General features: G+C 44.2%; 1 protein-coding gene across 7 annotated transcripts in view; it reads left to right on the top strand.

Moving 5' to 3' along the window:
* Window positions 1-13,875, top strand: part of CDH4 (cadherin 4) — an 828,450-nt gene that overhangs the window by 249,690 nt on the left and 564,885 nt on the right. The window lies entirely within an intron of this gene.

The following is a 13,875-nucleotide window of genomic DNA, read 5'->3' as shown; positions in this document are numbered from 1 at the left end:
AGAACAATCTAGCCCTTTCCATATGGGTAGAATTTTCTTTGGGTTGTGCTTTCGATACATGTTTTGGTCCTATTGATTTTAGCTTCAGTCATCTTTTATGGCTTTGGGATTGCACAGTCTCTGTTTAACACATGTGTAACTCCAGGTTTTGAATCCCCCGTGGCTGTTTTTATACATGCGCAGTTGAGGTGCTATGAATCAAATGGGACAGGTGACTTTACAATCTATGAATACTTAGGTGGAAACCCTAATCCTTTGTGAGTCTGTATCTCTGAAGAGGAAGGATTCCTGAACATCTCTGTGTAGGGGCAGGGGACATCTACAGAACATGCACATAACTATTATCTGCCCAACCTAGCTTGCCACTTCCAGGTCCTGATTCCCGTTCCCCTGGAATCATCACTTGGGTGGATGTCAGTAAGTGGAATAAAGGCCAGCTGAGAAGGATTGAGATGATGGCTGGATTCTGTACAGTCAACATAGTGCCATTCTGATGTTGTTGGAACTACAAATCCCATCATCCCTGATCATTGGCCATACTAGCTGGTGATGATGGGAGATGTAGTCAAAGACCATTAGGAGGACACTACATTGGCAATACCCGTTATTTGTTGTTGCTGGGAGTTTGTGCTTTTAAACACGTTTCTTTCCCAACCTTCAAAGGTTTGGGATTGTTGTTCTTTTATTTAGCATTATTATTTATCATAATTTTTATAGGGATAAGGATTACCTGGGTTGCCAGCACACCACCTGTGGTCACCACTGTGCCTGCCAGTACCTCCTTGGATGTCTGTGAGGTCTCAATAAATATCTGCAATGCTCTCCCTGCTCAGTTTCTATTTGCACTGGTCCAGCCTCTCCTTTAAACATACCGACATTTCATCGTGTACTCTGTTCTGAACACAGGAGAAGTGCAAAGAGCTTCTTTCTGTGAGCAAGCATTGCAGTGGATAATCTAGGCCGGGCCTTTCCTTCATTAATGGGGCCAACATTGGTGAGGATTTTGCCTGCACCATCTTGTGGTCCGACCTCTTTTTCTGCTCTTTTAGATGTCCCACCATCAGGACCAGCCCACCCATGAGGCAAGGTGAGGCAACTGCCTCAGGTGGCAGAATCCATGGGGTGAGCACATCCCGATGTAGATCTTTATTCCCCTGGGCAGGTGGGGTTGGCTGAAGGCAGACTGAGGTTGGTTGGGTAGTGGCCCATTTGCCCGAATGGACCAGATGCCACTGAGGGGGACCTTCTATGTGCAGGGTGAAGACATTGAGACTTTGGTGTGTTTGTGTGTGCTCATGTGGACCCGACAACATCCTTCAGCTAAAGTGACAACTTCAAGGTATTACATACACCCTGCCTCCGTTCAGTTTGGGTGCATGCATTTGGAGGAAGAGGAACATGTCTTTTTAAATAATAATAATAATAATTATATAAGTAACTCAACAGGAAGGAGTTAAGTAATAAACACATCAGCTCAGCTGCAAACTGCTCATGTGGCTTTGCGGTGTATGTATTAGAATAATGACCTGAATTGATACTACAAATATAATTACATTGATTCTTTTCTGATGGCTATAAACAATGACATTTCCCTTGATCTCTGAGCAGAGTTAGTTATAAAACACATGCTCCACTTTTGTATTCACACACTGCCTTCTCATCACTTTTGTCTCGTACTCCCCGAGGGCTTGATTTAGAAGAAGTGTCTGATTTAATGGGGGGGGAGGGGGGAGATGAAACAACAAAGGCAGCATCAGCTCACAGCTTTCCTAATGTAAGAGTAGACATATGTGTTTCCTTTTTGATTGTGTTGCTCGGAATCATTGCCATGTATTTTAATATTTTGCTTAATAAAGAGAACCCTAGACGACGTCCATCTCCCCACTTCTGGACTCCCCTGTTAATTCCCCCCCCCCATCCACCCCCTTAGGGTACACCGTCTTTCATGCCATTTCACAGCAGCCATTAACTGATGAAAAACCACACTGGAGTGATTTGATTTAACACACCACCCGTTAAAAGCTTCCCATCAGGGTGGGTAGTGGGGCGAGAAGAGGTTTCTCTGCCAGGGAGGCAATACCTAGCAAGGAAAGTTAGGAAATAGGCATTTTCGCCACCAACATGTCTATAAATCTTGTAAAGTCCATAAACGGATGGGAAACGCAACACGGACATTTTGAAATGGCCATTCCTCCTTCTCCCCTGTGAATGTGTACATTTTGAGAGGTTCATTGGATGCAGGAGTCATTGGGTACAGAGGGGCATCAGGGTTCCTGCAGATTCAGTACTGGCTTACTCTGGACTTGGTGGTCAAAGGAGAGGACAAACTTTCATGGTAGCCCCAAATCCCCCAGTCCTGCAGAGACCAATCAAATGCCATTGTCTCCAGCACAGTGGTACCTCGGTTTACAAACTTAATCCTTTCTGGAAGTCCGTTCTTTCTTTTTTTAAAAAAAAAATAATATTTATTAATAATTTCAAAATTACAGAAAAGAAAGAAAAAAATTTAAAAACAACACTAGAATACATAGAGAAGAAAAAAAACAAGACATAAAAACCAATGCAACAATATAGCAAAAAGATAAAAAAAGAAGGGGGGAAAAAGACACAAATCCCATATTACATATCTTTAACTTCCATTTGCTTGTTTCATTGACCTCCTCACACCTCCCTTTTTGTATTCTAGTTTGATTATTTCAGCAAATTCTTTCCATCTTTCTCAATTTTTACTAAATAATTTATCTTAACAATTTAACCTATTAATTAACTCAACAAATCCTTTCCATCCTTTCCCCATATTCTGTTATTCAAATTACCTTAAGTTATTTAACCTTATCTTACCAAAAAATACTTTAGAGCTTAACGCTTAATACTCGATTATACATAACTCCTGATATCTTTTCTACTAGAGTCATATAGTTTCATTCCAACATTTTCCCTAATGTTCATTAATTTTAGACTAATTCCCTAGAGAGAGAGAAAAATCTTTATAAATTTTCTTCCAATCTTCATCCAACGTCTCTTCTTCCTGGTCTCGGGTCGTGTCAGTCCTTACTGTCCATTCCATCTAGTCCATCAACCTGGTAATCTAATGTCCGAGGCCCTTAAGTCTCTTCCATGTCCCTTCTGCAGATCTTCTTCTTCTTGTTTATACTTGCACTTTTCCTTGTCTTTTGTTGGTCTCTTTCTTAGTTTCTTTACTTTCTCGTTGGGGAGTAGGTCTCTGGGGGATTCCAACCCAAAATTATCTTCGTCTCCCTTCATCCAACCAGCCCATTCCCCAGAGACCCACTCCCCACAGTCATCAATGTAGTCCAAAAAATATTTAAAAACATATTTTGAGGTCACTCCAAAATTAAGAACCTCCTCAGCTCCAGACTCCCCCTGGCCGACTCCAACTTCAATCTTCAAAGACAGCGGCTTATGCTCCTGTAGGGCCTCAGGTCTCTCCATTTGTATTATTTGAGGTGCAACCGCAACCTCCTCCATTATCTTCTGCACTTGCCCAATCAGTACAGGTTCCTGAGTTGGTCCCTGAATAGTTTCTGTATCAATATTCCCTGTTTGTCCACAGTTATTAACCACAACAGTCTCAAATCCATTTTCTCATTCATCAAATCCATCTTCTCATGCATCTGTTCCAGCAAGGCACTTGTCTTGCATAAAGCAAGCACCAAAACCTCCTCCCAGCTCATATTTAGTCAAGGTCAAAAAGGACTGGTCCCACGATCTTAATCTGACAGCTTTAGAGTCCTCAAGTAGACTGCAGCAACAGTTTAGCAAGCTCCCTCTAGAGGAGACAATTTCTATTTGTATCCATTTTTTAAAAGGCAAGTCCAACAAAGGAAAATTACTTTCATTTTTCAGATATTTTGTTTCTTTAGAATGCAGAAGGCAACATTAGAATCAATTTATTTCTCTTCTTTAGCTATCTGTCAAAGTATTCCATTCACAGTCAATGAACCTCTCCAAGAATTTCTGTCTCTGACACCCCGTTCCCAGGTTAGAGACGGTGGAAACTTATCTTTCTTCACTCCCTCTCCTGCAGGCATTAAACAAAGTCCCCCCCTTTTTTCTCCTGCTTCCAAGGGGGTTTCAATAATTATAAATGAAGGAAATTTAAACTTTTTAAATGACTTTCCAGGCTTTAGCTTACAAGGTTTTTGCTTCAGTCTATGTACAAAAAGCGGAAGGCGGACTTCCTGTTTTGAACCTTCCCGCTTCGGTGCCAAATTAAGATATTTCTTGATCCAATTTTCCGTTTCTACTCACGGGTACTTGTTTTAAATCCAATTGTCCACAGGAAAAAGTCAGCGCTCTCCGGCGATGGCTGTGCGGCTTCACTCCGTGAAAGTAGCAATCAGTTCGCAGCACCACGCCACTCACCCCACTTCACTCCGGAGCCCCAAAATGGGGTTCCCGGTGCGTAGGGGGGCGCTCCTGGTGCCCTGCCGAACCCCACGTTCCCAGGCTTCCTCCACCTGGGATTTCTAGCGGGTCCCCACTTTTGCCATGGCGGGAAGACCCAGTTTTCACGGAGCCAGTTCCTCCGGTCGGAGGAACTCCGCCATTCGCCGATGGCGCTAACCCGGAAGTCCCCTGGCAGTCCGTTCTTAAGCCGAAACAGTTCTTAAACGAAGGTGCGCTTTCCCTATTGAGGCCTCCTGCTGCCAGTGCCCTTCCACCCTTCCGATTCCGTTCTTAGACCGAGGTAGAGTTCACAAACCGGGACACTATTTCCGGTTTTGCGGATTCGTAAACTGAATAGTTCCTAAACAGGGCTGTTCTTAAACCGAGGTACAGTGGTACCTCGGGTTACATACGCTTCAGGTTACATACTCCGCTAACCCAGAAATATTACCTCGGGTTAAGAACTTTACCTCAGGATGAGAACAGAAATCGTGCAGCAGCGGGGCAGTGGCAGCAGGAGGCCCCATTAGCTAAAGTGGTGCTTCAGGTTAAGAACAGTTTCAGGTTAAGAACAGACCTCCAGAACGAATAAAGTACTTAACCCAAGGTACCACTGTACCACTGTATGTGCTCCTGCCCTGTGGGATGTCACAGTGAAGGAGGTCACCAATATCTCCCTCTATGCAGTCAGGCAGCCTTTTCTCTTTATTCATCATTGTCATTTCTGCCAGCCTCACCTTTTCCTCCTTACACTACTGTCCTTTGGGAGTCAGAGAGGGTGGAAAATGTATTTTATGTTTCTTTTCCTTACATTCATCATGGAACTCAAGGCAGTTCCCAGAAGGTCTCCCATCCAGACACTGACCAGGCCCAGACCGGCTTAGCTTCAGCAGGGTGGTGGCCTCATGTGCCATCAGACCTTGGAAGGAGAAGGCCCCTTTGTTTATCCTCCCACTGCTGCAAATCTCTTCTTGCCTCTCCATCCCTTGAGCCATTTCAGGAGGTAAAAAGATAAGAGAGGAAGCGGCGGAGTTTCTGCGTTTGGAAACGAAACGAAACTGGCTCTGCTTCTGTGCCTTTATCTGTAAGCTGGAACGAGGGAAGCTAGCAAGTGAAATGTTTCCCCTTCACTTATCCCGATGCCAGTATAAGCCGTGCTTTGTACGTGTGTTTTAAGTTACTGCTAAAGGCACAGGGGGCAGGCAAATTATGAAGGAGAAAAATCTGTTCTGGGAGGAAGAGAGATTCATTTCACAAAATATTAGTGCATATTTTAAACTGAAATTATCTTGATTTCGTACTTCATTTTATTCTCACATGTACCTCAGCCTCTGCATCTTCTGCTAGTTTATTCTCCTCCCTGTATATGATGAAGTTGGCCAGGGATGGATTTGGATTTGATATCCCGCCTTTCACTCCCTTTCAGGAGTCTCAAAGCGGCTAACATTCTCCTTTCCCTTCCTCCCCCACAACAAATACTCTGTGAGGTGAGTGAGGCTGAGAGACTTCAGAGAAGTGTGACTGGCCCAAGGTCACCCAGCAGCTGCATGTGGAGGAGCGGAGACGCGAACCCGGTTCCCCAGATTACGAGACTACCACTCTTAACCACTACACCACACTGGCACACTACACCACACTGGGATGTGAAACCTGCAGCCCTCGAAATGTTTCTGGATTCCCATATCCCATCATTCCCAACCATCTTGGTCAGTGTTCAGGGTTCAAGGAGGATGGAAGTTGGAGTCCAGCCCTGAAAAATTCCCCACCCCTGAAAAATGCTATTGGCTACCAAATCTCATTCCACAACAAACCAGCCTGGCCTCTCCTCTGATGCCTTTTGGTGCTCTTGCCAATGGCCTAATTCTCCTGCTGCAAAATTGGCCACAAATGCGCAGCAGCAGCAGCTTCAGCTCAGTGTCCACACAGCAGGGTTTTCTGATTATTCCGTGTGGCGGCCAGCTTGGCTCTTCAAGTAAGGGGCGGGGCAGAATTATGATCTGTCTCCCTCTTCCTCCTCTTGCACTGCAAACTGGCTGCAAGGTGTATCAATGCCTCTGAGGCGAACCAGGCCACTATGGTGCCTGCGGCAGAAAATCCAAACGGTGCCCCTCCGTAGGTGGTAAAAATATCACAATGAATAACTGATTCTTTGCTGCCCTTTAATGATGGTTCCAAATCTGCTGCCTGGGGCAGCCTGTCTCACCCAGCCTAACAGTGGCTTCAGCTGGACTCCATGTATAATGCGCTTTGAATCCACTGTGCACTGACTGGTTCTGATTTGAAATGATGCTTACTGGTTGATTTATTTAGCACAGAGGTGAGAAATGTGAGGCCCAGTCCTTCTGGCTTATGTACACTGCATCCTTGCAACTTTTCCTAGACTGTTCCCCTTTCCAGGCTGGGATAGCCTGGCCTCAGTTGTCCATACTCTAGTGACTTTCTGCATGGGCTATTGCAATGCACTCTATGTGGGCTTACCTTTGAAGACGGACCAGAAACTGCAGTTAGTGAAGAATGCAGCTTCTAGGGTGGTGAGTGGGGCATCTTGTGTCATCAATCCTGAAAGCACTGCACTGGTTGCCAGTGAGCTACCAGGCTCAATTCAAGGTGTTAGCATGAGCATAAAAAGCTCCAAATTGTTTGGGACTCAGTTTCCTAAAATAACAGCTTCTAGCATGACAGGGCCTTCTCAGTAGTGGTGCCTTGCTGGCACTGACATGTGGCAGGGCCTTCTTGGTAGTGGTTCCCTGTTTATGGAATGCTCTCCTTGATGAGAGGCAACCTTCTCCCTCATTATTAACAGTTAGGCTGAATGTAAAATCCCTGTTCACCCAGGAAGTGGCAGCCAGCAGGACTGAGCGGGTGGAGCTGTTTTGTTCTCCTATCTTCCTAATGGTGCGTGTCACTACCACTTACCCGGGGGGGGGGGAGAGATGGGCAAGGCAAGAGGAAGTTACTGCAGATTAGGTGCAGGCTCAGCAGTAAGAGCAGTATTTGGCGTGTGTGTGTTTGCCGTTACTGTACCCTGGCATTTGATGGCTGAAATGTATTGTTCCCAGTAATCTAGAAATTGGGACGTGGGTGGCGCTGTGGGTTAAACCACAGAGCCTAGGACTTGCCGATCAGAAGGTCGGCGGTTCGAATCCCTGTGACAGGGTGAGCTCCCATTGCTCGGTCCCTGTTCCTGCCAACCTAGCAGTTTGAAAGCACATCAAAGTGCAAGTAGATAAATAGGTACCGCTCCGGCAGGAAGGTAAATGGCGTTTCCATGCACTGCTCTGGTTCGCCAGAAGCAGCTTAGTCATGCTGGCCACATGACCCAGAAGCTGTACGCCGGCTCCCTTGGTCAGTAAAGCGAGATGAGCGCCGCAACCCCAGAGTTGGCCACAACTGGACCATTATAATCTAGAAATTGTTAGCTTTGAGGATATGTGTCTGTTTTCAATTTTTTGCAGATGTTCCTAACATTTTTAAAGGTATATTTGTTATTTGTTTCATTTTAAAAAAATGTATTGCTTGCAGTTTTGTTGTTTGCGCCTCTGGAATGAACAGTGTGGTAGAATAGAATAGAATAGAATAGAATAGAATAGAATAGAATAGAATAGAATAGAATAGAATAGAATAGAATAGAATAGAATAGAATCATAGAGTTGGAAGAGACCACAAGGGCCATCGAGTCCAACCCCCTGCCAAGCAGGAAACACCATCAGAGCACTCCTGACATATGGTTGTCAAGCCTCTGCTTAAAGACCTCCAAAGTAGGAGACTCCACCACACTCCTTGGCAGCAAATTCCACTGTCGAACAGCTCTTACTGTCAGGAAGTTCTTCCTAATGTTTAGGTGGAATCTTCTTTCTTGTAGTTTGGATCCATTGCTCCGTGTCTGCTTCTCTGGAGCAGCAGAAAACAACCTTTCTCCCTCCTCTATGTGACATCCTTTTATATATTTGAACATGGCTATCATATCACCCCTTAACCTCCTCTTCTCCAGGCTAAACATGCCCAGCTCCCTTAGCCGTTCCTCATAAGGCATCGTTTCCAGACCTTTGACCATTTTGGTTGCCCTCCTCTGGACACGTTCCAGTTTGTCAGTGTCCTTCTTGAATTGTGGTGCCCAGAACTGGACACAGTACTCCAGGTGAAGTCTGACCAGAGCAGAATACAGTGGCACTATTACTTCCCCTGATCTAGATGCTATACTCCTATTGATGCAGCCCAGAATTGCATTGGCTTTTTTAGCTGCCGCGTCACACTGTTGGCTCATGTCAAGTTTGTGGTCAACCAAGACTCCTAGATCCTTTTCACATGTACTGCTCTCAAGCCAGGTGTCCCCCATCTTGTATTTGTGCCTCTCATTTTTTTTGCCCAAGTGCAATACTTTACATTTCTCCCTGTTAAAATTCATCTTGTTTGTTTTGGCCCAGTTCTCTAATCTGTCAAGGTCGTTTTGAAGTGTGATCCTGTCCTCTGGGGTGTTAGCCACCCCTCCCAGTTTGGTGTCATCTGCAAATTTGATCAGGATGCCCTTGAGTCCATCATCCAAGTCGTTGATAAAGATGTTGAATAAGACCGGGCCCAAGACAGAACCCTGTGGCACCCCACTAGTCACTCTTCTCCAGGATGAAGAGGAACCATTGATGAGCACTCTTTGGGTTCGGTCAGTCAACCAGTTACAAATCCACTGAGTGGTAGCATAGTCAAGAATACATGGCCTTAACTTTGAGTAGCCCTAGTCCACATCCAGACGACTAGATATGCAACTCAACTATAAAACTGGGGAAACAAATGGGACCTGGAACAAAACATGGCAGCGCGTCCATCTTAGAAGCCGTGCCAACCATGCCCTACTCCAGAATACTCCATTCTGTCTTCCCACCAGTTTTCCATTAAAGGGAATGATGATAACCTCAGCCCAAGCCAAGCATTCTGCCTGATACAGACATGCTGCTCTTCTGCATGAGAAACACCACCCAAACAAATCTTGGAAGGTGTGGGAGGGGGACCGGCAACCCTGCTTAAAGCGAAATGGCTGAATATTATCGTAACGCAAAGGAAGCTCACTCTTTTCTATCTCGGCTTATCACAGATTCTGTGTGCTACTGATTCCGATCATACCTCTGGCAACAATGTAGGTTCCCTTCCATTGTCAGGCTCCTGTTCCTTGAGAATATGATGAGATATTCCGCAGTGATGGAGGCTGTTAACTAGTCTGTCATCTGTGCGATTAGAGGCGTTGCAATGCCAGTGGTTTCTGTGCTTGCATTGCGGGGGATTATTGTAAAGAATTGGTATTTTCTCTTGCACTTGTGATAGGAGCTTTGTCAAGGAAAGTTAAGGTTTCTCGGGAGCACGCTGACTGTTTTGCTCAGGGAAGATAAATACTCCCAACGACTTAAATACAGCACTTGTTTTCATACATCATGATGTGTTTGGAGGAATGGCAACTGCTGCAGCCCTCAATCAGCTGCTGACAACATGCTTAAGGTTTTGTAAATATCACCTGCAGGGTGTGCTGAACAGGTGGTTTTACGAGTTCTTCCCAAACCCTCTCCATGGGCATATGCAAAATGTATATGTGTGCATATTAGCAGAAAAGGAAAGCAAAACACAAGGTGTGTGCTTTTTTGTATAAAAACTGGAGCAACATACCTCACTGGGAGATTATAGGGCACAGAAAAACTTCCTTGATTGTAAAAACCATTTTCCAGGGAACACATTTAGATTTTATTTTTTTCACATCAGTGTTTTTGCTTAGGAAGAAGAGTGGCTTTTATTTTTACCTGGGCATAGCTAGTGCCAAGGAAGTATTTTTAAAAAACACAAAATTAAATAATATTTTAAAATGTATGTTTTTTTATCAATTCGGCTAGATGGAGGGGGTTATTTCACTATAGGAAAGAGTGTCTTAGACTGAACAAAGTTAGCCATAGAACATAATTAAGGGACTAAGGTAAAAGGTAAAGGTAAAGGACCCCTGGACACCTAACCCAGTCAAAGGCGACTATGGGGTTGCAGTGCTCATCTCAGTTTCAGGCTGAGAAAGCCGGTGTTTGTCCACAGACAGCTTTACAGGTCATGTGGCCAGCATGACTAAACCGCTTCTGGTGCAACAGAACACCGTTACGGAAACCAGAGCGCATGTAAATGCCATTTACCTTCCTGTCACAGTCGTACCTATTTATCTACTTGCACTGGCTTGCTTTCGAACTGCTAGGTTGGCAGGAGCTGGGACAGAGCAATGGGAGCTCACCCCGTCACAAGGATTTGAACCGCCGACCTTCCGATCGGCAAGCCCAAGAGGCTCAGTTGTTTAGTCCACAGCACCACCTGCTCCCAGATTAAGGGACTAGGAACGGAGGAAGTGGGAGAGAAAGGTGTGATAATAGATTAACGAATGTGTTCTATATGCATATTAGGTTCATTTTGAGTGCATGAGTGCTGCACAAATGCACAAACAAATGACTCTTATGTGTCATGTCATGAGATGAGGAGGTCCCAGATTTGTGTGGCAGAGGAATCCAATCAAATGAGGTCGAGGCCATATCATGAAAAAGAGAACGACTAGTTCCTTATTTGGGACCATGCCATCACCATCTTCTGACTAAGAGGATGCATCACCTGGAATGCCTTTATCTCCCCCGACCACATGGAAGGCAAACCTGCCCTCCAGCAGGTCCTTGTTATACAGATTTCCATACCTCCCCAATCCTTCCATTCTTCCATGCCCATGTCATTGCTCACATACCACAAAACTTAAACGGATCTGCATTGCTTGAAAAGCTAGACCTGGGGTGCAGATGCTGCAAAACAAGTCACCATGCAGCCATGCCACAAGGTGGATGCATGACGAATTGCAAAGTATATTTGTACAATGGAAAACACTGCTGGAGTTGTAACAACAACAAAAGTGTATGATTTTGTGTAATGTATCCTTACCACAGAATTTGGCTATCCTAGGAGCAGAATTAAGTTTTCCTTTATGTGGATGGTACACATGGATTATTATTATTATTAGTCACTTGTAGCACTGACTACGTGTGTGTGTGTGTGTGTGTGTGTGTGTGTGTGTATGCGTGCATGTGCATGTGTGTGCATGCATGCGCACAGGCTCTGACCTTTTGAAGTCTTCCATGTATCATAAGCTTATTATTCTGTATGTGGATAGACCATCCAACCTGCTAAGTTCATCATCAAGTACCTCCTTTGCTAGAGCCTGGAGGTAATTGAGTGGAGGTTTGATAGCCTTCTGCTTTAGAATCTGTAGTTCCATCCAGATTGCAAAACTTTCATTGAGAAGGCAGTTGGAATAGATGACCTCCAATGGACCTCCCAGTTTTATAACACTGTACTTCTAAAATTCTAGCTGTGTGCTTCCTGAAATTAATGTTATCTGCAGCAAGGAAGAAGGCCTTCTTCATAATAGTTCCAGGACTATGGAATTACTTTCCTCAAAAGCTAGCATTGCTTACCACTTTTTCAGTCTTAAGATGATTTTGTAAGCTCTATTCAGTAAAGCATTTGGGAATTAAGGACCACTGATTATTAATATTATTGTCTTCTCTGTGTGTGCAAGGGAAAGGGGTGTGCTGCCAGAGTAAACAATGCCCTGCATGATTTTATATTGTGCAGGTAGGTCAAAGCAATGGCAAAATAACCACAATACCAAAACTATAAATATGGTGGGACATTCTCCTGGTGTGTATTCTAATATGCAATACATCAAATCTTTAAAAAAGCAAATCTGAACTCACTTAATTTTAATTATACCATCCTGGGATCTATCTCACAGATCCTTAGAACCAGCCCACTAATGACAGAACAGTAGCCTTTTCTCAGCAAGAAACAATATAGAGTTCTGCTTCAGCCATTGTGTGATTTTTTTTAAGTAGGGCTGCCACCCAATTTATTTTGATTAATTGTGCAAGCAACTAATTAAACCACTTTTATCTCTTTTCATCAATGTGATGATGAGGTATAACAAATATTCTTTAAAAATGCATGCTTTGTTTTCAAATGTTTCACACACTGCTGACAGCAAGGCATCATGTTAGGACAGTTGGCTCCCCAATTCTGAGCATCTGGTTGATTCAGCTAAACATTGCAGGTCCCATTTTCCTTGTCTTCATTTCAGTTTCCATGTTGGACGGCAAGCTTCCTAGATCTTCGGAGGGGCAGGGCAAACTCTCGATGGGATCCGAAGGCCTCCTGTACACCCCTTAATTAAACAGCGCCTGAGTTCCATCCTGAATTCTCAATTAAAACTACTTCATGCATATGGGAACATAGTGGGAGTATATTCGAGTTAGATGCGGGAGATGGAAGGCGTCGTCTCCATTTGGAATTCGGCAATTTTCTTTTTCTTCGGTGATTGTAGCTTTGGGGTCGGACCTAATTTAAAGCAGGAGAAATTGCAGTGGTTACTTGGCAATGTAATGTAAGTAGTGAGGGCGGCGATAGTTGAGTTGTAATGGTGTCTGTTCTGTTACTTGGCCACAATTACCCAAGTGCTATATTCTCTCTATGCTTTGGGCTATCCTTCTGAAATGTATTTCCATTTCAATACCATGGAAATATGAGAAAGGGGCGGAGGGACTTAACTCCTGGAGTTCAAGAGTCAGGATGACTTCAGCAAAATTCAATTCAGGTTGTCATTCCGCATGCGGATTTTGTCAGAGTTTGCTTTAGACCTCAGAAATGTTCTACTGCCGGAGCCACTAAGCACTTACAGCAGGCCATTAATCATACGTTTAATGTGGGTTTTTGCTAAAGTTTGGAAAGATGAATTGGGAGTGAGAAAAGCATTTATGAAAATGCACTTATTTGTTGCTTAACATTATCCTGAATGTGCAGGAGTGCTTAAAACAAATAGTAAAATGTGTAACCTTTTCCTCTCCCCGCTTTCATATACCATGTTTTCTTCTACAGTAAAGTAATTGACTGTGTTAATTTCTGCCAGGTTTCAATCGCCATTCCTTTGTTTGCTTTGTTGATTTCAGTAAAATGGAATTTTGTCATATCCCAAGTACCTAAAAGTGGTGAACAAATTGCATTTCACAACATGCGAGCTACTTTTTTGTTGTTGTTTAGTCATTTAGTCATGTCCGACTCTTTGTGACCCCACGGACCAGAGCACGCCAGGCACTCCTGTCTTCCACTGCCTCCCACAGCTTTGTCAAACTCATGTTGGTAGCTTCGAGAACACTGTCCAACCATCTTGTCCTCTGTCGTCCCCTTCTCCTTGTGCCCTCCATCTTTCCCAACATCAGGGTCTTTTCCAGGGAGTCTTTTCTTCTCATGAGGTGGCCAAAGTATTGGAGCCTCAGCTTCAGGATCTATCCTTCCAGTGAGCACTCAGGGCTGATTTCCTTCAGAATGGATTGGTTTGATCTTCTTGCAGTCCCTGGGACTCTCAAGAGTCTCCTCCAGCACCATAATTCAAAAGCTTCAATTCTTACATTAAGTTAA

This window comes from Podarcis bocagei (genome assembly GCF_964188305.1).
Source record: "Podarcis bocagei genome assembly, chromosome: 5".
In the NCBI taxonomy this organism is placed as follows: domain Eukaryota; kingdom Metazoa; phylum Chordata; class Lepidosauria; order Squamata; family Lacertidae; genus Podarcis; species Podarcis bocagei.
Note: the sequence above shows the minus strand (reverse complement) of the source record. Positions and strands in the feature narration are given on the sequence as shown.